General features: G+C 41.4%; 1 long non-coding RNA gene across 1 annotated transcript in view; it reads right to left on the reverse strand.

Annotated features, from left to right (window-relative positions):
- The window catches only part of LOC112984977 (uncharacterized), a 91366-nt gene that overhangs the window by 17572 nt on the left and 47805 nt on the right, over positions 1 to 25989 (reverse strand). The window contains exon 3 of the long non-coding RNA XR_010386138.1: positions 25208 to 25319. This is a non-coding gene — a long non-coding RNA (uncharacterized LOC112984977). The remainder of the gene's footprint in view (positions 1 to 25207; positions 25320 to 25989) is intronic.

Below are 25989 nucleotides of genomic sequence, written 5' to 3' on the forward strand. Positions count from 1 at the left end.
TAAAGTTGGGAACCATCTTGGGAGAGTCCAGAAGAGAAAGATGGATTACTTGGAAAATTTAGGTTGAAGGGGACTTTTAGAGTCTTTTAGTCTAGTCCACTGCTCCAAACAGGGCTGACTTCAAAGAGCTGGTCAGGGTCTTGTCTAGTCCACTTTTGAAAACATCCAAAAATAGAGATTCTACAGTCTCTTTGGGCAGCCTGTTCCTTTTTGCCCCAAGAGAAAGATTCAAGAAATTGGAGTTTATCTCCAAAGGACACAAGTTCAATTGACCTTTTTTGGAACTTGGAAGATTTAGACTAACTCTTAGGTAAAATATTTTAAGTTACTTAAATGCTGTAGGAATCAGTGGCCAAGAGATAAAGAAACAATACTTTCAAAACAGAAGCCACAAAGGAAATCGGAAAGGAAGGATAAAAACATGAATGGGAAACTATCATACAGTCAACATCTCTTCAATGCTTCATAATAACTATTCTGTGGAAGTGAAAAGGAAGAGAGGGGGTTTTTTTTCATTTCAAGGAAGTAACTTATCTTTCTAAATAATGTTATAGGTGTGCAACATTAGTGAAGGTCAGGTACACTTCTTGAAATATTGAGGACTTCTTTTTAGGAAAAATAAAGAATAAATCCTAAGATTCATTATTTTTCCATACAGTCCTTCTTATAGAACACTTCTCATCAGACCGAGTACTCAGAATTACCAGGAAGCAAGGCATGACATTATAGTAAGTACAACTTGTCTTCAGTGAAGCCTGGGTCTTCAAAGAAGAAATGCTGATGTCCCCATAATTTTCAGACATTCCCATTTCCTACACCCCATGGAAAATGGATGGAAATCCTACCTTCTCCCTTCTGCACTGTACAAGTAGTTAAGCTGGTCGTGTCACTGGTCCTTGCTACTGGAATGATCTGAAGCAGTCTGGTCCTGACTAGTCCTAGAATTTAGTTATAACTACATCTGTGCTGACACTTTTTAATTTATGAATTAAAAAATTACAAATATCTGTATTTTTACTTATCAAACATCTAAGCATATGTAAATGACAACATAGCCAGATATCATAAGAATCATGACAGAGGGATTATTTTAAAATCCAGTTCCACCTTTAGGTTGATCATGTCTTCACTGCAGAGTGAGCTTAGATGACCAAAGCCACAATTAGCCTTGCCTTAGTGCGAGCATTTCCACTGCAAACACTGTGTCTTCACTTTTTGTGCATTTAGCATGCTTGGGAGCATAGCTCATGGTCCTTTCTGCAGGGAATTTGACTCTTTCTGGGCAATTCCCCCGGGCCTGGGGGAATGGGGGAAGGGTCCCGGAAGACTAGCAGCACTTGGCTGGGCTTCAGGGGCCTCCTAAATAATATGGTAAAACAGAGAGTCTCAGCTTAAATTTGGGTAAGAGCTGAAGTTAGTAGTAGACTGAAGATATACTCCTTTTTTGACAGCTGGTACACACACACACACATAAACACACCCACATCCCTTTTTGTTTTGAAGTGATGAATTCACCACCATATAGCAATTATCCAGTTCAGAAGTGAGTCATATCAACTACCAGAAGAGTGAAATCTGTCCAAGCAGTAACTCTTGGCATTATAAATCTCTTTGAAGAATATCCTATTGGAGGGGCTGCTTCTGCCTTTTAGAGGAAAATGCAGTGGCTGGTTTTGGTTTGGTGGCACAGAAGTTAGCCATGCAAAGAAAGACAAAAGGCAGGTGCTCCAAGCTGAACCCAAATCAAATGAGATCTGAAAACTCTTAATGTAAATTCCAGGACTATGCTAGAATCCAGTGAAACCTTCAAATTCATTGTTATTCATTAAGCAGATTGAAGAAGTGAAATGAAATTCCGCAAATTGTCCGCCTCTGCAGAGTACAATATGTTCATTTTAAAGGGAAAATGGTGTATGGATGGAAGGTGAAGTGTGGAAGTCATACTTACATTGCAATGGGGGTCAAATGCTTTAAGAAATCTATGTTCCTCTTTCAGCGCACTCATACATCAACTCCTTGGCCGTTCCTTCTAGCTTGCACTAGCAAGAAAGCCCACCTGCCTGCCCATACCTGCTGTGTGCACCGATGTCAGGACATCACAGGTGCATATACTGGTTTACACGTGCCAGTCTCACTAAGGCCCCTTTAGGAGTCAGGCTCTTGGCTGATCCTTTATTAAAACTAACCTTCTGGTTCAGCCCTGCTCCGGTGAAACTCTGTGGGAGCCAACTGAAATTTTCTACATTGCCTGCTCAATTGAAATACAAAATTAAAAGTGAGTAGGGAAGACCTTTTCTTCAGCCATTGTGCATATTACCTGTTTTCTGGCATTTGAGGGATTCATTTTGTTATGATTATATGTGTTAAAGAATAGTGACAGTTACAGTTAGCTACGCTAACAGTTTGGCAACCCAGGTGGGACCCTAGGTGACCACTGTCAGGGCCTCTCATCTCCAAATGATCATCTGGTGCCATTGGGTGAGTTCACCTGGGATCTTCGGCAACGAGAGGCACCAAAAAGGTGAGTCTTAAATTCCCACCTAAATTCTAAATTCTGGTCTGGTAACAGTGCACTTAAGGGGTAGGTGGGCTGATCACCGTAAGGTGTACCAGGCAGGGGGTACGCAGGCTGGCCACCGTAAGGCATACCAGGGGGACGGGTGCGAGTCCCCATCCCCAGGGTTTGGGTGGGTTTTAAGTCCCAGCTCAGTCCGGCCGGAGAAGGAGTGCACAGCCTGATCAGCATAAGGCGCACTGCAAAATTATAAGGCAGAAGTCTAGAGTCACTGTGACTGGTGTGAGTGTGAACAGTACTGTGTGTGTGAGTGTGTATAGCCTGGGAACCGACTGGGGCGCCCGTCAGCTGAGGAAGCTGCCCGCTGCGAAGGGACAGCATTCTTAGCAGTTAAAGACTCGGATGGTGTGAGTGCGGTTCCCAGAGAGCGAGAGAAAGTGTGCGCGATCCTACAAGCCGCAGGGGCTGGTGTTACTGGTAAGGAAGTGCACTGCCTGACTTGCTTAAGACGCACTTTTCAGGAATTCAATATGGGGAATAATTTTGGCATAGAAAAGGAGATGCCCTTAGCCAAAATTTTGGAAAATTGGAGTAAGATTGATGGTACCAAAAATCTAAGGAAAAAAGGTTGATCCAACTATGTCAGGAGGATTGCCCATTCCTGACAAAGGAGGGAAACCCAGAGGAACGGTGGCCACCGCAAGGGACTTTTGATCAGCAGGAACTAACTTGTGAAATCATCTAGAAGACAGGTTTCCAAGTCAAATGGATTACTGGTCTGTTTGGGATAACTGGGCATGGGCGCGGGAGCATTTGAGCCAGGAGGGAGGGAGGAAAGAAACCTGCCAAAGGTAACACTTGTGCTAGCAGATACTAGTACCCTGGACTGTGCTCCAAAAGTTTCTGCTCCACCTTATATACCTGATGATCTATCTGTCATTACTTCTCCTTCTCCTCCTCCTTCTCCCTCTTCTCTACCGGCTGCCGGACTCTATCCTATGATCTCCAATGTGCTGACTAACCCTGCCGCTTTAAAGCCAGGAGGAAAGGGAGGGGCCAGTCCCCCTCCTCCTGTGTTGCGGGTATTTACTAATCAACCCTGGGACACTGGCAATCTCGCCTTATGGGTGGATAAAATGCTGAGATTAAGAAAAGAAGCAGAGCGATGTGTCCAGTTATTTTCTAATACATGCACTGGGCACAACCCAAACTGGAGTGATACCCAAATTCTTTTGAGGGAATTATTTCGACCAAATGAGTGGGATAAGATAATTAACAAAGATGCAGAAGTGGTGCAGCAAGCCAGGGGAAATAGAAACCTCTGGCTAGCAAATGATCCAAATTGGGATTGTAATAATGCAGGAAATAGAGCTGTGTGTCAAACAGGACTTTGAAATTTAGTAGAAGCAATTAGAGCATGCAGAGAGTTAGAAGTAAATTGGACTAAAGTGCAAGAATGCAGACAGTGATTAGATGAACACCCCCACGACTTTTGGGGACTTTTGCAGTAAGCCCTGCTAAAATATGGAGGAATGACCCCATAAAACTTCAATGATGCTCTCGCAATTCATGTTTTTATAGATCAAGCAGCCCCTGATACACGAAAGTATTTTAAAGAGCATATGCCAGGCTGACAAGGGGAGGGGGAGCAGAAGAACCAGGGGAGATAGATGGAATCAAAGTGAACATGGTGTACAATTAAGAGTTAATGATGTTTGTCATTATTGCGGGGAACAAGGGCACTGGAAGCAGGAATGCCCAGTGAGGCCCTGTGTACTTGGGAATAGAGGGGCCAGCATGAGAAAATCAAACATTAAGAAGGAGACCAGGCAATTCCCAGTCAGTCCACAATGACAAGAGATAGAAGACTCAGAAAATACTGTGGAAATCGGGGTAAATTTAAGGGATATAAATTTGGATTTGAGGGGCAGGTAATGGCAAATATAGAAGGTTTAGAAGTTCCCTTTCTAGTGGATACTGGAGCCACCCTTTCCCTTTTAAATTTTGAGCCTAAAGGATGCAAGTCATCAGATAAAATAATGATGCGAGGATTAATGGGAAAAGGTGAACGAATGTTATCTAAGCCTTTATTGCTCTCTATTGGAGATAAAACAGTGTGGGGATGTTTTATAATTTCCACAGACTTGCCCTCTTGCCTCTTAGGGAGAGATCTCCTGCAAGCCTTGGGTACTCAGATCTGTTTACAGATGGAAGGGATAAAATTAATAATTATAGGCTCATGTGTTCTGGCTAAGACACCAGAACCAGGGTCAACTAATCTGCAAATTCCAGCAGGTTTAGAATCAGTTCCTAGAAAGTTATGGAGCTCTTCAGGAATGGATGCTGGACTACTGAAATCAGCTAGTCCAGTCTCAATAAAAACAAAGGGGGGATTGCCTCCTGCAGTTAAACAATACCCTATCCCAAAGGAAGCAGAGAAGATATCCAAAAACAAATTGATGATTATCTGAAACTGGGTATCCTTAGAGTCTGTGAATCCCCGTACAACACCCCAGTTCTGCCAGTTAAAAAGAATAGGCAAGATTCTGATGGTGATCCGGAGTATCGGTTTGCACAAGACTTAAGGGCTATAAACCAACATGTAGTTGCTCCACATCCAGTAGTTCCCAACCCATCAACCGTATTATTACAGATACCTCACTGGGCAACTTATTTTACCATGATTTATCTAACGGCAGCCTTTTTAGTATACTGATAGCTGAGGATAGCCAAGATCTCTTTGCTTTCACTTGGAAGGGACAACAATTAACTTGGATGAGGCTGCCACAGGGATTTACTGGGTCTCCGACTATTTTTTCGTGTATACTCAAAAATGATCTCACAGATATCGAACTTCCAGGACATTCATGTGGATGATTTGTTATTAGCAAGTAAAGATTATGAGACATGTTTAAAAGATACTGTTTCTCTATGTAACGCTCTTGCAGAAAAAGGGCATCAGGCATCTCTGTCTAAACTTCAGCTGTGTCAACGAGAGGTAAAATATTTGGGTTTTATCTTAAAAGAAGGACACAGGTTAATTGATCCAGAATGAGTAAAGACAATTCTTAATATGCCTCATCCTGTAACAAAAAAACAGCTTAGGGGATTTTTAGGAGCTGTAGGATTTTGCTGACCATGGATTCCTGGGTTAGCAGAATTTACTAAGCCTCTAGTACAGGCAACAAAAAAGAGGAGACAGAGCCTTTGGCCTGGGGTCCAGAAAGGCAAAAAGCTTTTACATCTGTGAAAAAGGCATTGGTTTCAGCCCATGCTCTGGGGTTACCAGATTATAGCAAACCATTTGAATTGTTCATCCGTGAACGACAGGGAGTAGCAAGTGGGGTACTCACCCAAAAACTAGGTCCTCACCGTAGACCTCACCATAGACCTATTACTCCACACAACTAGATGTGATAGCTAAAGGCACTCCAGGATGCATCAGAACAATAGCAGCTACAGCAGCTCTTATTGAAAAAACACGACCTGTAGTTTTGGGTCATTCATTGACTGTGTATGTGCCACCTGAAGTAAAACTGTTAATGAAACAATGCGCAACTCAAGCACTATCCCCACAGAGAGCTCACTGCTATGAACTGATAATACTGCATGCAGATAATGTGACTTTAAAGAGATGCAATATCTTAAACCCAGCAACGCTACTGCCTCTACTCGAGGATGGAGACCTGCATCATTCCTGTGAGCAGGTGATCGTCAGCTCGAGCAAGCCCCAGGAGGATCTTAAAGACGAACCTTTGGAAAACCCGGACTTAGTTCTGTTTACAGATGGATCATCCTATTATTTGGACGGAAGGCACCACTCAGGTTATCCTGTCACTAACATCTTTGAGGTACTTGAGACTAATCCTTTGTGGAGGACTGGCTTGAGGGCAGAGGTCATGTGAAGATTGAACAACTAAAGGAAGCAGAACTAAGTGCATATCGCACACAGTTGATGTGAGCCAAGTCCCGTATGAGAGTAAAAACAGCTAGAGCCAAGGACACATTGTCCTTGGCTCCAAGGTGTTATCAATGATTAGTCCTGGGAACTTGCGGGTGATGTAATGCAGAAGTTGCTGGGTAAACCAAATTGCTGTTACCAATAAGGAGCTCAGCTTTTGCAATATGTATGAGCCTGATTAGTCCTATACTATATAAAGAAAGACCACACCTAATAAAGTTGAAGTACACTGATCACTCATATTGAGCGTCTGGGTCTTCCCTCCGTCGGCTCCTCCCGTGCAAGTTTCCAACAATCCTTTGTCTCCATCTGTAAGTGCTCAAGAAGCAGAATTAATAGCATTGACCCAAGCAGCAAAAATCACTAAGAACCTGCAGGTAAATATCCATACCGATTCTAAATATGCATTTGAAGTATTTGATGTAACAGGGATGTTATGGAAAGAACGAGGATTTTTTACGTCATCAGGAAAGAAAATAGCTAATGGAGAAGAAATACATAATTTGCTGGAAGCAGTTCAACTGCCCAAAGAAATTGCTGTAATACACTGCCCAGCCCATACTAAAGACGCTACAGAAATTAGTAGAGGAAATGCTTTAGCCGATGCTGCTGCGAAAGCTGCAGCTTGACAACCTCTGAGAGAATGTATGGGGCAGTTCCAAGGATGAACCAAAGTGAGTGGCCAAATTTAAGAGACCCCAAAACCACGTATGAAAAACACTGCTCAGTGGAAGAGAAAAAACAATGGGAGCAGTGGGAAGCAAAACAAAGTGATGATGGAATATGGACAATTGGAGGAAAATCAGTTCTACCAAAAAAATATTTAATTACTATAGCTAGGTGGTTTCACAATAAAGCTCATGCAGGATCCGAGGCAATAGCTAAGCAGGTACAGAAAGTATGGGCTGCTCCAGGAATTTACGTGGCTGCTAAAAGAATAACGAATAGATGCCTGACCTGCCAGAAGTTTTTAAGTAGCAAACCAAGCTCAGATTTAGGGGGACGACCATGGGCCTACTCACCTTTCCAAAAGCTACAAATAGATTATGCGGATATGCCATCTGCCAATGGGTACAAACACTTGTTAGTGATAGTAGATCAGTTATCAGGCTGGATAGAAGCTTTCCCAACAAGAAAGGCTGACGCAGGGGGAGTAGTAAAAGCCTTACTGAAAGAAATCATACCTAGGTGTAGAGTCCCAGAAGCCATTGATTCAGACAGGGGTGTCCATTTTACGGCAAGCGTTTTAGGAATAAAAAGAAACCTATGTAGCCCTTATCACCCACAATCTTCAGGACAAGTAGAAAGAATGAATAGAACAATAAAAGAAAAAATAGCAAGAATATGCACACATGCTAGTCTAAAATGGCCAGAAGCATTAAACTTAGCCTATGGGATGTTTGAAATGCCCCCTAGCAACCCAAAGGACTAACACCAGCAGAAATTCTTTTGGGGAGACACTTAGCGATGCCAGGGACTTGTTCCAGCTAAGACCTGCCTGTTAGACGGAGATGAATGACTAATACAGTATGTTCTAAGTATGCAAAAAAGGTTTGAAAATCTTTAATAAATAAATAAATAAATAAATGCTCAATTATATCAATCCACAACACGTGAAATACAAGTGCCTGATATATAGCCTAAGGATGACGTTTTAGTTAGCTTGGATTTTTGTGAAAATACTTTAAAATCTAAATGGAACAAGCCATATACTGTCATACTGTGTTCTTATTTTGCTGTTAAAGTTGAACTGTACTTGTATATGTTGAAAAAGGATGTGTATGCGTAAGAACACTTTGTAATCTTATATTCATAGATAACATTGTAGTAGATACAAGTAATCATTCAAATATTTGTATTTGTAACTACCAAAATCATGGGATGTGATTTTAATTATTCAGCTCCTGTTACGTCTTATCAATTGTTACAATCTACTTATACATTAATTCAAAATTTACTACCTACCCCATTGGGATGAATCTCACCCTGGTAAAGAAACTACTACAACATGATGATTTGCGTTGACTGCTAGAACGCATCCGAAACAGTGGACAGAAAACTCTAATCGCTGTTCATCATGATACAAAAGAGATACACCATATCTTAGAAAATGAAAAAAGGGACGGAGAACATCATGGCTGGGAAACTCTTCTAGGGTGGTCACCAACTGCAACAGGGATTTATAATCATGTGTTGCACCCAGTAGTAGTTGTGTTAAATTTAACTCTGTTATGCTTATTGCTTACGATCATATTATACATAAGATTATGGAACGTGACAGTACGTCTCGAAAGGCTTTGAGAACTCTGTTTAAAGTATTAGCAGGGATGCTTCATAAAAACAAAGGGGGGAACTGTTAAAAAATAGTGAATTGAAACTGTCTAGAGGTAGCCACTTAGCACAACTTATATAAAACTTGCTTAGCATGAGTAGCTAAATTTGCTGAAGCTTTAGGCCACACTTGGATAAAGTAATGAACCTTTACTTAGTTTAGTAAGAAAAGTGCCTCAGAGCTGGTTCAGGCCAGGAAGATAAGGAAGCTACAAGCAGTCTGCATTCCTATGTTGCCCACTCCAAAAGGGAAGACCTCAAAACTTTGAAAATAAGACCAGTACAGGACATCAGGACCTTGGGAGACAATGGCAAGACCCAACAAGAAATGAAGGTACAACCGTCAGCAGAGACCGCAAGGATAAATATAAGGGGAAAAACAGCTTACCCAGGAACAATGATGAGATCCAATGAGGAGCAGGAGACCCCAGACCTAAAAAATTATTATTGGTCTAACTACTGCGTGAGGGGTGGGAAACTTAAGCTGAGAAAACTATAATTGCCGAGGGATTTTTTTTGTTGGGATCCCTCTTCGGAGGCACCCAGCTAGAGCTGTAATTGCGGTATGCGCGTGATTAAAATTTAATTATTTAATTTGCTTTGATTTGGCTCTGAACTTATCTGCGGGAACCTAGGGTCAGGCCCTGTTATGGTGGCCAACAAGCCAATTTCCATAACAATATGGACAGACCAGTTTTTTATTGCTCTGTTATGGTAAAAGCTCCATCAGAGCATAGAAGAATTTTTGTGGAAACACCTTGAAAGAGACAGTGTCCAACAAAGGACTCTGTTACTAGACAAGACCAACAAGGCAGGAGAAGAAACAAAGGCATATTTCCTCCAGTGTTACATGGGAGCTGAGGTAGGAAAAACAGGTAGCTTGCTCAGGTAGCCCAGGCAGAGCTGGGTTTCAGCCTTGCTGCTGCTCTGCTGACCTGGAAGATGAGATCTGTTATGCCTAAGTTCAGAAAGCCCAGGGTGAGACTGTCCTCATCTCTGCTCACTCGTCCAGTTTCCACCTGGAAACTGGGGAGGGAAACAGGTCCTTGTCAGATTTCTTAGATCTATTTTAGATGCCTACCTCAAGATAAGAGAAATTACACTCAAGAAATGCCTGTGTCTTTCCACTGGCTACAAACGGAACCTGAAAAAAGTAGATGAAATGAAAACACTAAATTAGATGCAGACATTAAATGGGATGATGCTTGCCCAAAATAATTAAAGGCTAGCAGATGTTAGGGGTAAGTAGTTTAAAGCAGGAGTTTTTTTCCCAGCATGTATCTTTTATTTCCCAAAGTAGGAATTGTAAGAAAACCAGTTCTTTGAGGTCCTAAAGCCTGAAGATTGCAGCATGCTGTTCAGAACTTGCCTGATTAATATTTAATTCTAGTCAGTCATCCACACCTAACGAAATGCCTCACCCATAACATTTCTCTGAGCTGTGGTGGCTTATTTTCAATATGAAATCATCCTTTAACAGGAATAACACTTTGTATTACCACAGGTTCTGTCTTCCAGTGAGTGCACAGCATGATACAGTTGTTAACTGAGCCTCTCAGCATATTATAGCCTTCTCTTATTGGCACATATAAACCGACAATCAGAGATTTCTCTCCAGAGCAAGTCTTGCCTTTCTGATGTATGCAATGACTGGCAAGAGGGGGCTCTGATCACATTAAGGTCAATCTGTCATGGCACAGCATACCCTCATATGTGGTGACTGAGCTGTCATAACAAATTAGTAGCTAAGCCAAGAATGAGCTTGGGGTACTCATTACACCATGCCGACTTGCTAGTTTGTTGATTGTGTTTGGACAACGAAAAGTCACTCTGGAATTAAATGTGGCATAGCAGTCCTTAACCAAAATGTATATTTGTTTGTGATATTTTGGAAGCAAGATAGTGGGGGTAGATTACCAGCATCTTCTTGTATCCCTGATTGCGTAGCCCCTGAATGCTTTGGGGTGGGTTCAGACCACCTGCAAAGGTACCTAAGGTAAAGTTGGGAACCGGCAAAGGAATTCAAGAGCCTCATTTACTCAGCTAAGGTTAATTTCAACACTGTTCAAAATACTAAAAAGTTAAATTACCCATCTTACAGGGAGGGCAGCAGTGAGGGGAAGTCCCGCGCTGTCTCAGCAGCAGCCTGCAGCAGAGGCCCCTTGCCGCTGTGTTTACTTTGCATGTATTCCCGCGGCCTCACTGCCTCATATAGAAGTGCAAGGTTCAATTGCCATGGCAACGGCATCAGGCAGGTGCAAAATGCTGTATTCTCCCCACTAGACGTAAAGCAAAACCCTTCTGCTCCGGGGAAGACAACTGCCAAACGTAATGAAGATTCTCCTCTTTTTTCCTCCACTAGCAACATAGCGAGGAAAACTCTTTATTGACTTTCTGTGAAGGAACTGGGGCTCCAGGATTAATTATGTTCCGCTGTTTATTTTTACTACACAATAGGTATCGATACTGATGCAGGCAGGAATCATTCGGGCTATATATAACATGACCAACAAAACAGTTGAGGGAATTTCTCTCCACAGCATATACGGGCTGCAAGAAGGAGATGAAGGCACAGAGTCAATACCACCAAGAGCAGTATTACAGAGCCACAGCCATTGTGCAGGTCGCTCCCCACAAGCCAAAAGCAGAAGAGGTGGACATCAAGTTCCTTACCCCATTTCAAGGCTACACGTGGCTACATGTGGCTGCCACTTCTCCTGCTTCACCTGGCTTAAAAGTGCTGCTCGCCTTGGAAAAGCCCTGAGCAGAGGTGACCCTGGTAGCAAGGCCTAAATGCACACATGCTACCATTGCGTTGCAAATGCAAATTGAGATGGTAGGGTAATCCAGCTACATGGCAGCAGGTCTCTGGAGAAGAAGAAGGGGAGGCATTTGGCCAAGTTTATCTGCATAGCCATCGGCTTGTGTGATTTCTAATCCTTCATTCCTTTGATTGAGGGCTGTCACTCATTCTTTCAAAGCTGCCTGTATTCTGCACAAAAGCTCTATTTTATTGACAAAAGTACCAGAAATAAATAACCATGGAGCTGAGGTCAGAGAAAAGTTAATTGCAATGAATGGCTGAGTCCCAGAGTAGTCAAAGTTTCTAAATGGGTACTGATTTTTATGTCCTTCTCTTTGGATTTTGTCGCCATTTTTGTCTCATCGTTGTTCTTGGCAGTTTAAAACAAATTACTCTAAGTTCTCATTAACTTTGCAGCCAAAATTACATTATCAGAGGGGTGTCTTGCATACAGACATTATTCTGTTCAGACTGACAGCACTGGCCACTGAGATATCGCCATCCTAAACACTGCTTAACGTACAGTTGACATATACAGCCACCTTGTGGCATGTTTGTGTGGTAAATTTAGGGCCCACTTGTGTTGTTGAAAAAGGAAGAGTATGGTGTCTGTATGCCTCTCAGCGGGGTTTGACCATGTCACAGAAGAACGTTAAAGAAACAAGCACTCTATAGTAGTTTGCGAATTTTTTCACTTTTTTTCTTCTGTAGGTGCATACTTCAAAATTAATATTGATTTGAAGAATGAAGTCCAGGAAAGAGCCAGTATCACATCTTCCCAGTCACTTTTTGTATATTATCATTCAAGTAAGAAAGTGTACACATAAACCATTAGACAACAGATCAGTATCCCTGTGTTTTCTGAGGATGAATGACTCTATGGTGCTATAGAATATGTAACAATTATTAAATGTGTATTTCCATGATATGTAGTCTTTCCTCCTGCCTCTCAAGGTGGAAGCCAGTGTAACTTCTTTGTTTATTTCACAGTATTATTAACATTATCAGATTCATTACCTCAGACCAGAAGCCTTTCAGTCCAACAGAAGATAGAAAAATGGTTCTCTGTATCATGGAGCAATGGAGTATAGTGTGGTCTGTGTCAGCAGTCCAGGAATCGACGTCTTGCTCATCAGAAATGACTGTTTGGGAGCCCTCCATCCCCTGGCTCCATGAGGCCGAGGGCTGCTGTTTTATACCCCTCTGAGGACATTCACATACCACCAGTGGTACACACAGCACAGCTTCACCTAAACTACATCAACTCTACTCCATTCACATGTATGCTATCATTAATGGAGAAGTTCACACACAAATAACTTGCCCTGTGCCCTGCCCTGGCTAGGTTATTTCAGAAGAGCCCTGGGCCTCAAATGCCACTGGCATAAAAGAAAGCTTCTCATCTATGAAAAACCAGGACAATTGTACCTGTGTACATGAATGCTTAGAAGGCAACCTTTGGGTTGTCAAGTGGAAATATTGTGTTCATAATTCCTGCCCTCAACTCTTTTCATTCATTTTATACTACAGTTTCTAATATAAAGTTCTTCTAAATATAATCAGAGATGGATGAACAGGTCAGAGAAAAGTGAAGCTCTTTTGAAAAACTGTCAGCCTATAGCTGAAAGTGAGATTTTTTTTTTATGGTTTCATATTCAAAATTTTCCATCTTTCCAAGGTAAAAGGCTGTGGCATGCAGATTTGCAAACACAGGTTAGAAACATCAGTCTGGATTCTCAGGGAAGGCCAGACCCCAGGAAGATGTTTTCCAGCATGTTTCAGGCAGTTTCAGGAAGGGTTAAACAGACAAGAAAAAAATGTTAACTTTGACAAAGAATATGAACACTCAGAATTAGAAATTGTAATGATATGGGTCACAAACAAAGAGAAAGGCTAATATCTAGTGTCTTGGCTAACAACTAATCCCTTAGAAAGCTGCAAATTAAGACCATTATCACCAGGTTCTGATGAACCTATTGCCCACTGCCATGAACTTACTACCTTTTGTAATGAACCTACCAGAACAATAAGAAAAAAGGTATTGTAATCAAATATTGAAGAACGCCTAGCAACAACTAGTAATGTTACTCCGATTTCATTAATATTGAAGAAGACTTTGCCAGTCATATAACGTAACATAACATAACAGCACATACAATAATATAACATATAACATAACATAACATTAAATTAAATTAAATAATGTTGCAAAGCCAGAGGGAGAGCAGACTGGCTTTCAGCTAGGAACATCATATAATGATAGGCTTCATTTCAAGAACAATCAAAGAATATTTAAAAAATTATAATACTTTCATATACCTAGGAAATTATTTGGCAGGTTTTATCACAGTTCTTAAGTCACTCTGCAACATCTTGAAATGTTATTATATGCTGAAAAAAATCATTATCAGTGGTTTTTATTAAGATGAAGTTAAAACAGGTAAAGTAATTGCAACGGTGAGTGAGCTGGCTAACATGGCTGTTCACAGCACAGAATGCATTCTCTCCTTTCTGCCTTTGGCATGGTCACTGACTTTATTACAAGAAACGTAGCGAGATGGAGATGATACAAGCATTGCATGACTTAATAGCACACTAGACTTACATTTTGCTGAGGACAGAGTTATTCTCAGTGACAGCTCAACTTACATGTGACTAAAAAACCAAAATACTGTTTACTACCATGAAAAAGATACAGCTTACTGGAAGAAAAAAAGCAACAACTTTCACAAGAGTAAGAGCTGAACAAAATTATTTCACCCAAGCAATTTACCAACAAAATAGACTGTTTTGACTTCTCACTATTTTTCACAAATCTTTCCTGATTTCACAAAACTCTTTTTTATTCTTTTTCCTGCGGGCGGTTTGGAATTACTTCTTTATGTGTGATGCTAGTATTTTAGTTTCATTATCATGCACAGCTCCTCTTGCTATGCCATAATATGTTTGAAATATTCTATCCTCTATTCAATTTAAAGGTATGAAGAGCAGTTATGACTTCAAATAATTAATCGACAGTTCTAACATGTTTTTGTCTCATGCTATAATGAGAGCAAGACCATGACCTGGACTGAGATCAACACTTTGCAGTACAGAGTGAATTAACACTTTCTGCCTGAGTTCTGCAGGAACTCAAAGGAAGGGACAAGTGATGCACATCTTTCTGACCAATGGCCATGCTCTTATTTATGCCCAAGCAACTCTATTCGCTTCAGAGAGTTGTAACAGTTGAAATAGAATGAGAATGAGGCCTCTTGTCTCTTGGCCAGATCAAATGTGGCCAAAAAGTAGACTATTTTGTTGACAGAGATAACTTTGACCTTTCAAGGGAGTTCATAAAAGGGCAATAGAAGAGCAGCAAGGCCATCCAGTTCAAACAGGTTGGAGAGTAAGTTAACTAAGAAGAGCCTGTATTATGAATTACAAAATACACATATTCAAAGTAAAACCATGCTAACATGCCTCTTCTATATAGCCTTCTAGCTAGAAACAATACATCTAAAAATACATCTGCTGATGAGGTCAGTAGGATTATCCCTGGAGACAGTCATAAGGATAGGAACTAAATAATAATGCAGAATCAGAAAAAAAATGGCTACAGCAGTGGGAAAAAATCAAGCTCTTTGTTCCCAGTGTCAGCTTTCCTGACCAGCTCCAGTTATGTGATCTCTTTCCTGTTGCTAAAGCTTCAAGTTCAAATGAATACCACCTACAATGCAGCATAATTATTGTAATAAAAAATGTATTGAAAAACAACACAAACAGCTACCACATAAAAACCATTTCCTTCTTTGAAGTAGAAGATTCTCCCGTCCCACAACCCTGAGTAAAGACAGAGATTTAGTGTAATTATGGCTGACAGTGACTAATTTACTCATCACTAGACGATAATGTCCATGGGAGTGTGTGTGTAGGTGAAAATGAAATGGTCAAACTATATTCACAGAATTATGATCCCCTGCAGTTATGTGTTTCCTGAAACTTTGATTCATGACCAGCTCATAAGATATTTCCTTTCTCCACAGCAGCCTTGTATAAAGAAGAAAGTGTGGCAATGTTTAGTCGTTTGAACCAGCTCCTCAAGCCATCACCAGAGCTGAGCTGCCAGAAACTTCCCGAAATAACAGGAGGTGACAGTACTCTAGGGGAGTCAAGTATTTCTCCAATGAGCGAAAAAAAGGGCAAAATTAAACTCTACAATTGCTTCGAGGTGAAGCAAACGAGTTTCATCAAGAGTGTGATGCAGGACCACTGCAAAAGTGAGTAAGTAAAAAGTCAGTAAAGCAAGTAAATGGAGGTGGAAAGAAAGCATCAGCTAGCTCAGTAGCTACAGACATTTACTATGCAACTCCTTTCAACATAAAGCAATCCAAACTGATTCTTGCTTAAATGCAATAGCCTATTTAAAAAGACTGATGGGGAGAAAAAAGAAAAAAAAGCACGAACCGAGCTTTACATTTCTGCCACACTGTGTGCTTTCTGCTATGGCACAACCTGAAAATGTGTGCTGGGTTTGCAATTCTTACTAAAGCATCTGTGCCTGGGGACCAGGCCTGTTCCTAAGTCATCATTTTCTCCCCCTAGGGCCCAGAATGACAAAACTTGACCTTACTGACACCACTGCTCTAGAGGGAATGCAAAGGATCATTTGCATCACTAAAACAACTCCATTGATGCAAAAACACTGGAGCACCCAAGGTGAGCCCCGCCGAGTGGTGAGGTCCCCAAACACAACTCTGTGCAAGCTTGCATCTGCTCCCATTACAACGAGTGCCAAAATTGCCCTTGACTGGAGCAGGAGCAGGTGCTCTCTCATGGGAAAGGCAGTGCCATCCTCAGAGAAAAAATCAAAGCAAAGAATAAAATACAGCAATTGTAAAGGAATTCTTTGAGGGGATTTTTAGGGGAAGCACCCCTGTATATCCATTACTGCTGCTGGAGTCCATTGATTAGTCAGAGCTGGTTGAGAAACTCCAAGTCTGCCCTAGAGGGAAATAGGCTGGTAGGTAAAGATGCAGTTATTTGGTAGCTGGAGTGGTTGTTTTGTTTTTTAACCTCCCCGAATCGCTTTGGGTAGCTGAGTAGAGCTGACAATGTTAATAAAAGCCAGGCAGCTAAGAGGCAGCTGTAACACTGCTCTTTGCTGGGCGTCAAAGCAAGAGGTCAAGTGTACTGACTTCAGCCATGTTATGCTTGGGATAAATGGGACCCACGGGATTTCTGTTTGGTTCACAACTGCACACTGATACGCCTTTTAAAAGCTCGGGGTTACACAGCCCTAGTGCACTGCCCAGCTGAGCATCTTACGCTGCTGCTCTAGGTCCAGCACTTGCACCTTCAGGCTCCCGGGGCTTAGCCGCATCCAGGCGTTGCTTCTGGCTGCTCTCTCCGGGTTTATTCCTGAGGTGAAGCTGGGCTGTGCAGGACCCCTGGCCAAGGGCTGGCGCTGCAGCAGCACCAAGTCCCAGACACAGCCTCTCCAGCCTCCTCTGTACCTGAAGCCCACCTTTTTCATGGCTCAGCCCTTGTGGGGCCGGCTGAGTGGTTTATGGTCATCCCTCCAGGGACCTAGAGTAGTTGCATGCTAATTCTGCCACAGTGGGCTTTTGGTCTGTTTTTGTTTTTCTTTTTCTAAATCACTTAGTTCAGGCCACACAAGAAATACACAGATACAGACAAAACAGCACATCATCTATATGCCATGCCACCCTTGCTTTGCCTCACTACTATAAATTGTTTGTTGAAATTGTGGGAAATGCATCTCAGGAGAGGAGTTTCTGTTCTTTCTCCGGGTGTCATGAATATGGCTGACATTGGTATGACAGGCTCTCTGATTTTGCTGTTTGAGTCTTTCAAATGGGCCCATGAGACATTTATATTCTCTATTTTCTACCATGAGGTAACCCCATGTCCACTTTAGTCAAGTGATCAAGGTCCCTCAGAGCATGGGCCATGTCTTATGGAATAAAATGTCTTTTCCAAATAATCACATACAACACCAACAAAATAAGGTTTATTCAAAGAATACTCTGGCAAAGTTGTTATATATCCTCAGTGTTGTTTTCACAGAAAGAAAGTCAATTTTATTTGAACTAATCATTACTGTACATTAAGGGCAAAAGGCTGTATTTGTTCAGGAAAAAAATGCCACTACTGGAATTATGAATGCTAAATGCAAATCCTAGTTAATTTCTTGATTAATAAAACAAAAAATAGTTTTAAAATAGTCTTAAAGTATGTCTTATTTTAATCTGAAGATTTTGACATGTCTAATATATGTGGAATTCCAGTTGGAGCCTAAGTTTTATCAGCTGCTTAAAAGAACAGTAAAATTCTCCTCTCAAAAATAGACCACCCTTTGGAGAGCAGCCGGGTACAAGGTTCTGCAAATTCCTTGTCCTCTGCTTATCATTAGGCACAAGAACATTAGTCAAGTATACAGCATTAATCATGTATATAAGTATTTGAAGAAGTGAACCATCATTTGATCCTACCGTACTGCTGAAGACATGCAATGTCTTCATTGCATGGGAACAAATTGCAAAGTCAGTTCATCCTGCTTCAGTTACATCTGCTCAGTAAAAACCTCTCCGTATGGAAATCGGTGGAGTGCTGCCTAAGTAGGTATACTGGACCAGGTCTAGCACCCAATGAGAATCTTTTCAGGGAAACTGGATATGGATAGGAGTTGTGATTACATGTTTCTGACAGTGGCTGCTGCTGGTGAGAGAATACCAGATGAGATGTGCTGTTCTAGCAAGTGCTAAGTTCTTAATTTAGGCACTTTATGGAAATTGTTGAAAAACATTCTAATTGGAAGCAACTTCTGCTTCTCCAGCATATAATTTTCCCCACTTTTTAGCACTGAGGCATTTGCATGAAAACAAGCTCTTTGTTTTTAAAATTCCACTGCTCTTGTTGTTTATTCCCCACTGGAATTCATAATCCTGTGTTTGCACAAAGCACTATAATTGGTTGCTGTGGAAGTGCTTCTATCAGAAAGAAATGACTATGAATAATCAAGAATGAATGGTTGCATAATAGAGATTAGTAAAATAAGCACCATTCTAATAATAACACTAATCTACATGAAACAAATCTCTTCAAATGCTTTGAAAAATAAGCATACCCAGGTGATAGGAATCACGTCAAAACATGAAGAGCAGCAAGAACTGCAGGACAAGAACAGGTGGAGACTGACTAAATCAGTGGGAGCACTGTATTTTGTAGCTGTTGATAAGATCAAAATTCTACGATGAGCTACATGTGCTCCAAGCCAAGCCAGTATTTATAAGACTCAAATGCATACTTCATATATGCAATCCTGTGGCGCAAATACATGTAATAATGAACTGGTGCAAAGGGTGGGTTTCTCCATGTCATTCATTTCTAAAATTCTTGAGAGAAGGAGAGGCTTTGTTGGTTGTTTGCTTTACTTCAGATACATTTGCTGCAGACATGGAAGGCTTCATTCTCTGACCACGGTTCAGGAAACTCAGAAACTATGAAGGTCAGTCACAGGGGATTCTGTTTCCAAATATCTTGGGAAATCAATGGAGACAGTTCTCCAGTGGGTTTTTGATCAGATCACAATCCTGATAAGATTTCTAAAGTCCATGAGAGCCTGCCAGTAAATCACAGACTCCCTGCAGACCTTCAGGGTTCAAGCATCCTCTTCCTTGTCAAAGAACTCCCTAACTTTCCCTTGTAAAATACATTTCTTCTTTTCCTGTTCCCCACTTTCATACCAGACTACTTCATACCACACTATTTCAGTAGGGCAATCCTCTTACCCACCAGCTAACCTTGGAGCAATACTGGATGCTGAGCCAGGATTCCCAGTGCCTGGATATACCCACGTCCAACCTCCAGGAAGGGATGGCCTGCTGCCTACCAAGTCACTCAGAGTCAGGTTTAGCACCAGTCAGAATTTAAGGATAAAATATTGTTTATTTTAAAACACTGATACGCAGTCATGGAATGATGCTATAAAAAGATAAAATAAATTGCCTTAACAAGGGCATATTTAATAATAAAGATCCTCCTCCATAGCAGCCAGTTTCCACCTTTTTTTTTTTTTTTTTTGTCCTTGTAATAGCAACAGTAATAACACCCAACTAATGTCAAGTTCATTTGTCTGAGATTGTTTCTACCTCCTCTTCCATCTTTTTCTCGTTCCTCCCACCTCCCCTCTCCCTGGGAGGCAGTGATGGGAGGGACATGGAGGAGCACTTGGATCGTTCTCTGCCAGCCTGAACCAGCATGCTCAAAGCTTCCTCACTTTCTTCTAACCTAAGAAACTGCTCTCCTTGCTGCCTGTGACTGGGCATTAGACCCCAGCAGGGGCTCCATGTCTGGAAAGGAGAAAGGGAGAAATCACTTTTTTCCTTCCCTTTTTTTGGTTTCACAAACTTTTCAATAGCAAATCTTAAATAGCATATTCCTGGCTCCAGGCTACTTCTCTGTTACAACACCCTGAGGACATACTGATAAATCCTATACACAATATTATGATAAGTATTAATGCTCAGTCTTCTTGCTATTTTCATAACTTGCATTATTATTCAATTATCATCTAAGTCTAAACATGGTGTTTCAGAAAACACAGCTGGGAATGGTTGCTTTATCATCTGCAGCTCCTTAAGACAGTCTTGGTTAACAGGGCCTTTTGTGGGGGATGCTGGGGAAAAAAAAACGTGACTAAACTGATGGCCTCAAAGTTTGGGCCACCATTGCTATGGAAAAAGGGTTACACAGTAATGAGGGAACGTCATCTCCATATTGAAGCAGGCTGAAGGAGTGTACCAGCCTCTCTCCTTGCCACGCCATAGCTTTCACGCAGAGGCCAGCCTGGCTGGGGTAACAGGTGCAAACTTTTTTCAGGTCTGGCTATCACTTGTCTTATATCACTAAGCAAAATACTCATATAGTTAAAGATTTTCCTACTCTGCCTACCTAACAACTCAGTTCAGCTAGGTGATCAATAAAAATGATAAAATCGGAGATATGTTCCAAGATCAGCCCTATCCTAAGTGGGCACATTTCAAATGAAGTTAGGGCTTCCATTTTTTAAAAAAATGGGCAAACTTTGCTGCTTCATATGAATATATTTTCTATTTACTGTTTTGATTTAGGATTTACTTTGACACATGTCTGTCTAAGATTCGTGCATACTGTCTTTAAAAAAAAATGTATAGAATTTACTTCTTAGTGAGTGTTATTTTTACATGATAGGAAAAACACTGAAGAAATGAACAATAAAAAAGTCTCCAAAGCATGAATCTGTGTCATAATAGCAACCATCTTGAATTGCCTTACAGGTCTGGTTCTTGGCAGACAGGGGGATGTTTGAGTTTTAAAGGTGGGGCACAAAGGTATTTCCAGTGTAAACATCATTCTGGCAGATAAACATAAAAACACAGATCTTAATATGGACTCTAAATTATTTCATGCTTGCATTACAAAGACGCAACTGAAACCTTTATATAACTGTCTTTTGCCACAAGCTTTGCCAAAGCCGGCAATCTGTCTTTTCATTCGGTGAAGGACTGTGTCTTGTCTGCTCATACTGGCGTCTTTGGTATGGGCTGGATGTGCTTATTTTTCTGTTTCACCAGGTGGACAGTTCCAGGTCCAGGTCCAACTTCTCCACGTTCGGCCTTTGTCACTAAGTGAATTGGTCAATGGATATTATGGCACAGGAGGACTTGGAAATACTCTTTCCCTTGCTCTCTTGATCAAGAAATTAGCTGTCTGGTGAAAATATACATTACCAGACGGTGAAGCTGAAGTGGGATCTCTCACTTTTCCTTTTGCCAAATAAACTGCACTGAAATAATTAGCTAAATTCAAAGCCAACCTTATTCACGTGGGTCATTTTAAACTTGTTCAGTAAACAGCAATATAGCTGTAGTTATTCTTTGCAAATGATCTTCTCTGGAATTTATACACAAGTAACAGCTCTCAAGCCCTACACAGGCATGCAGGAATCCTCCTTCTAGAGTACATGTCAGACAAGAAATATTCAGTTCAAACCAAAGAAACAAGATATTGGCAGGCAAGCAAAGGGCTAGTATCTTGGATGTGTACACATTTGGATTTTCAAAAGGTTTTGAACAGGCTCTTCACCAAAGACTGTTAAGAATCTAAGTCATCAGGATATATGTGAAAAGACACTCTTCTTAATTAAGACCTTGTGAGAAAATGCAAAGCAAAGGATTGAGGTATGGTCCAAGTTCACAGTGGAGTGACTTTCCCAGCAGGATTTAGCAAAGATTTGAGACACCTGCATTAAATAGCATATTCATATATGACTTGAAAAAGGAGATGGGGCACTGAAGTGACAAAGTCCACAGAGGATGCAGAATTATTCAGAACAGTCAAACCTGATTGTGAAGAAAAGCTGAAGTAAAGCTGATCGTGTGAAGCTGCAGAGGAATTACACAACATGGAGATAATGGCAGGCAAATTTCAGTGTCAGTAAGTGCAAAATAATACACCTGGGGAAAACATAACCGTAAACTATATCTGATGGACTCTATAGTAGATATAACCCATTAGGAAAGAAATCTTGGAACCATGTGGATAATTCTCTGGAAATAGCTCAATGTTACACAATGGTTAAAAAGGCACTTGGGGAATTACTTGCAAAAGAATAACGAATAAACAGAAAATATCATTATGCCATTGTATAAATCCCTGGAGCACATATTCATTGAATATTCAGTACCATTCTGGCCACACCATCTCAAAAGGAGTATAATAGAATTGGAAACAGTGCCAAGGGGACAACAGGATAGTATGACTTCCATATGAGGAAATGACTAAATAGGCCAGGAGTTCATTGTGGAAAAGATATGATTGAAGAAGTATATAGGGCTCCACAAACAACAGTACTGTGGCTAGAGCGAATAGGGAAACATTGTCCTCTGCATCATATTTTTCTGGGAACAGTGATATGATCTGGCAGCAGGTTTAAAACAAAGCAAAGGAAGTACTTTTTCACCTTGCACATTATTGTGTCGCTGAACTCCTTGACACAGGATAATATGAAATGCAGAAATAGAAATGATTTCAAAAGGGAATTAGATCAGTTCATGAAGCTCCACCAAAGGCTATTAAACATAATGGTCTGCCTGCAGCTACTTACTGAGGAAAAACCCTCAACCACAGACAGAGTGAAGCTGGAAAGAGATACCAAGTAATACCATGTATATACCCCGTACCTGCCGTTGGCATCTGCTGCAGCCGCTAGCAAAAAAAAAGGAGCGGGGGGACACGCTTCACGGCTCACTGGAGTTAGAGGCTCAGTTTCCGGACAGCCAACAGTGTGAAATTCAGTGAATATCAGCCTATCAAATCATGATGAATAAGTTTGTTTTACTGGTGTCAGAGAAGGGGACAAATGCACAAATGATAGTTAACCCCTGGGGTTTCTTTGGGAGTGAATTGACTGTTTTCTTCTGAAACAAAGCCAAGGTACTCTTATGGGGATATTTCTCTCCAGAGATTGCTGAAAAGAGACAGAAAGGACAAGACAAAACCAGGCTTGGATCTCTCCACCTTATGCAGCCCTCTAACATCATTCCAGCTGGCTTTGCACCCTCAAACTCTCATTCCTGCTCTCACGCCACTCCCCAGGGCCTGCAACACAGACGGCAGTTTCTTGCTGTAAAAGCATCACTCTGGTGGGCTGCAGCACAGCCCTCTGCGTTCCCAGACACTTTAAATGAAAAGAGAAAAAACAACCCCCACAAGAAAGCCACCAGAGTGCCCCATGTGGCCCAAGGAAAACTCAGGACCAAGCTGCACACAGCGTGAACACAACCTGCATGCTCTGTGGGGCATGAGCAGCGAGCAGGGTGGGCTCAAGCCGGGCTTCACCACGTGCTCTGGAGCACACATCTGCACCATCTACACACCGGCGGTGCTGCACTCCCCATCCCTACGGGCAGCGGGGGGTTCACCTGGCACCTGGGCATCTCCACATCTGCAGAGCCCCAGGACGCGGAGGGCAGTCTAATGGGCCTCTCGATATTGAATCTTTCTAGAGGATTTGCTTTGCTGCCAGCAAGCTGAACAAGCCCAGGAGTCAGAAACGATCCTGAGGTCTCGGAGACAAAAGTCAGAGAAATGTGAGGGGAAGAAGTGAAAGCAAGTCTCACGGAGATCAGGTGTGTGAAGAGAGGGGGACGCTGAGCAACAGCAAGTGGGTCCACATAGGGTGAGGAGTTGTATGCGAAGGTTTAAGCCTGTCCTTAGAGATGTTCTGCCTGTTGGAAGCTGAGTGAAGGACCACGAAACTTTTGAAAAATATCAGGGAGCTCTGAGGTCAGAGAAATCTGAAACCGACAGCAACTCTAGCTAGAATTTTCCCTGCAAACATTTCCACTTCTCTGATAGCCAAATGAAGATTTCTGCTTTGCTGCTTCAGCTTATCCAGAAGTCCTTGTACCAGGCAACGCACTTATATTATTTTTAGCATACCCAGTAAAATTCCATTTTGTTTCTAAAACACTCTAGTTCTACCAGCCTTTACTACCGAATCTTTGCTGAGGCCATACAGTTTTAAAGGATTATAACCTCTGCAGTTCCGCATAGCCAGGTTCATCAGATACTAAGACATCTAAAATTGCAGAGTCCAAGGGAAATTATGAAAATATTGGTCAAAATAAGAAATTACATTTAATATAGGACTTGTATTTACTTAGCTTAAGCAAGCAAGGTATGCATGTGGGCATTTAGGCTTTAGGCCATGTAGAAGCCATATTAACAAGTAAGTCTGATGGTATTTCATTATTACTATGAGAGCAACTGAATTATTGCAAATTACACCATCTACATATGTGATGCAAAGGAAATTTACTGTAGAAATTTCAGGACTATGTGATGGATAAACTCCAGGAACAAAATGGATATTTAAAGATTCTTACTATTTTTAAAAGGCTGAAAATAGTAGAACCTGGTGCTTGTTAAATTAATGAAGCACTGAAGTATTGGAACAGTTACAAGAGCAATATATTTATGTACAATTAAAAGAAATTAAAAAGCACAGATATTCAGCACATAGTGAGGAAGAAAACCACACAAAAAAAAGGTAAAGGAAAGTGCTCACAATGCAAACTTGTGTCAGTAGAAAGAAGGAAGACAAGTATGAAAAAAGGTACTTGAAAACGGGTACTTTTATGGAGAAAAAATATTCCCCCAAGGGTAATATTTCTGAAATAGTAGCCAGCACATACTATCCAAAAGCCAGTTTAATGAAGGTATGAGTACATGAATAGCTAATCAGATCTATAACTTGTGTAGTTTTATACTTTTATATGAATTTTTCTTAGTGGTTGAATTTTGTTAAAATTAAAATTGTACTTTAGCCTCATAAGTCTTGGAATTTTTTCCATTTTTCTTTCCTCTTTCTAGATCAAGATACTTTTTGCACTTGAAGCAATTCTTGTAGCTAACCAGAATGAAAGTAAAACTTAGATAACTTTAAAAGGAATATAAATATTGTTAATTTATTGTAATTTCATTAGTAGTCACTAAGGGATTGGGGACCCAGGTTTGATGCTCTCCCTAGGAAAACAAACCCACCTCTCACCTCCTAATCCCCAGGTGATAGTCTGTGTGGGGGCAGTACTGCCCAAGGAGGCCCAGCAGAGGAAGGGTGTCTTCCCCACATCCTCTGCTGCATTTGCACAGCAAAGACTCATCTGGAAGAGAGAGGATAAGAGAGAGTTAGACCTAGTGGTTAGACACTTATCTTGGACATGAAAGTCATAAGCCCCAGTCCCTGCTCAAGAACTATATTTTTCTTTTTCCAGTCATTGCTTAAAATGCATAAAATTCCTGGGAGCAGCTACCAGCACTCAAGACTCTTGCCTTACACTGAATCCTTTACCCTAGGCTACGGAGTCAGATTGCATTTACAGGCAGGCAAGAGCCCCTAAGCTTGTTGCACTCAAATAAGGATACGTCTCAGCCATAAGGGGAAAACCAGCAGCCAGCACTGCCCTGGTGTTTCAAACACAGGGTGTCCTGACTGCAGGCACCAGCAGCACCATCCTCCAGACCAGCTTGAGAGCACCCTGCTCCCAGTTGGGGAGGGACAGTGCTGGTGCCCTGCTGCTGGGAAGAGGGGAATGTGGTCCCTCCTCTTCCATTTCCAGTTGTGGGGAGGCAGATGTCGCCCTAAAATGCAAAGTTTCATCTTTGGCGGCCTCTCCCACAGACAGACACAGGAGTGCAGAAATAATAAGGTTTGGTATCAGCTGATTGACAACTGAAAGGCATTTAACTGCAGCTGCTATGTTTACACTGTTATGTTAAGTCTCCGAAGCAGTGTTCAAAAGTCAGACTTGAAGGAACTACACTCCAGTCAGG

This window comes from Dromaius novaehollandiae, chromosome 1, assembly GCF_036370855.1.
Source record: "Dromaius novaehollandiae isolate bDroNov1 chromosome 1, bDroNov1.hap1, whole genome shotgun sequence".
Classification (NCBI taxonomy): domain Eukaryota; kingdom Metazoa; phylum Chordata; class Aves; order Casuariiformes; family Dromaiidae; genus Dromaius; species Dromaius novaehollandiae.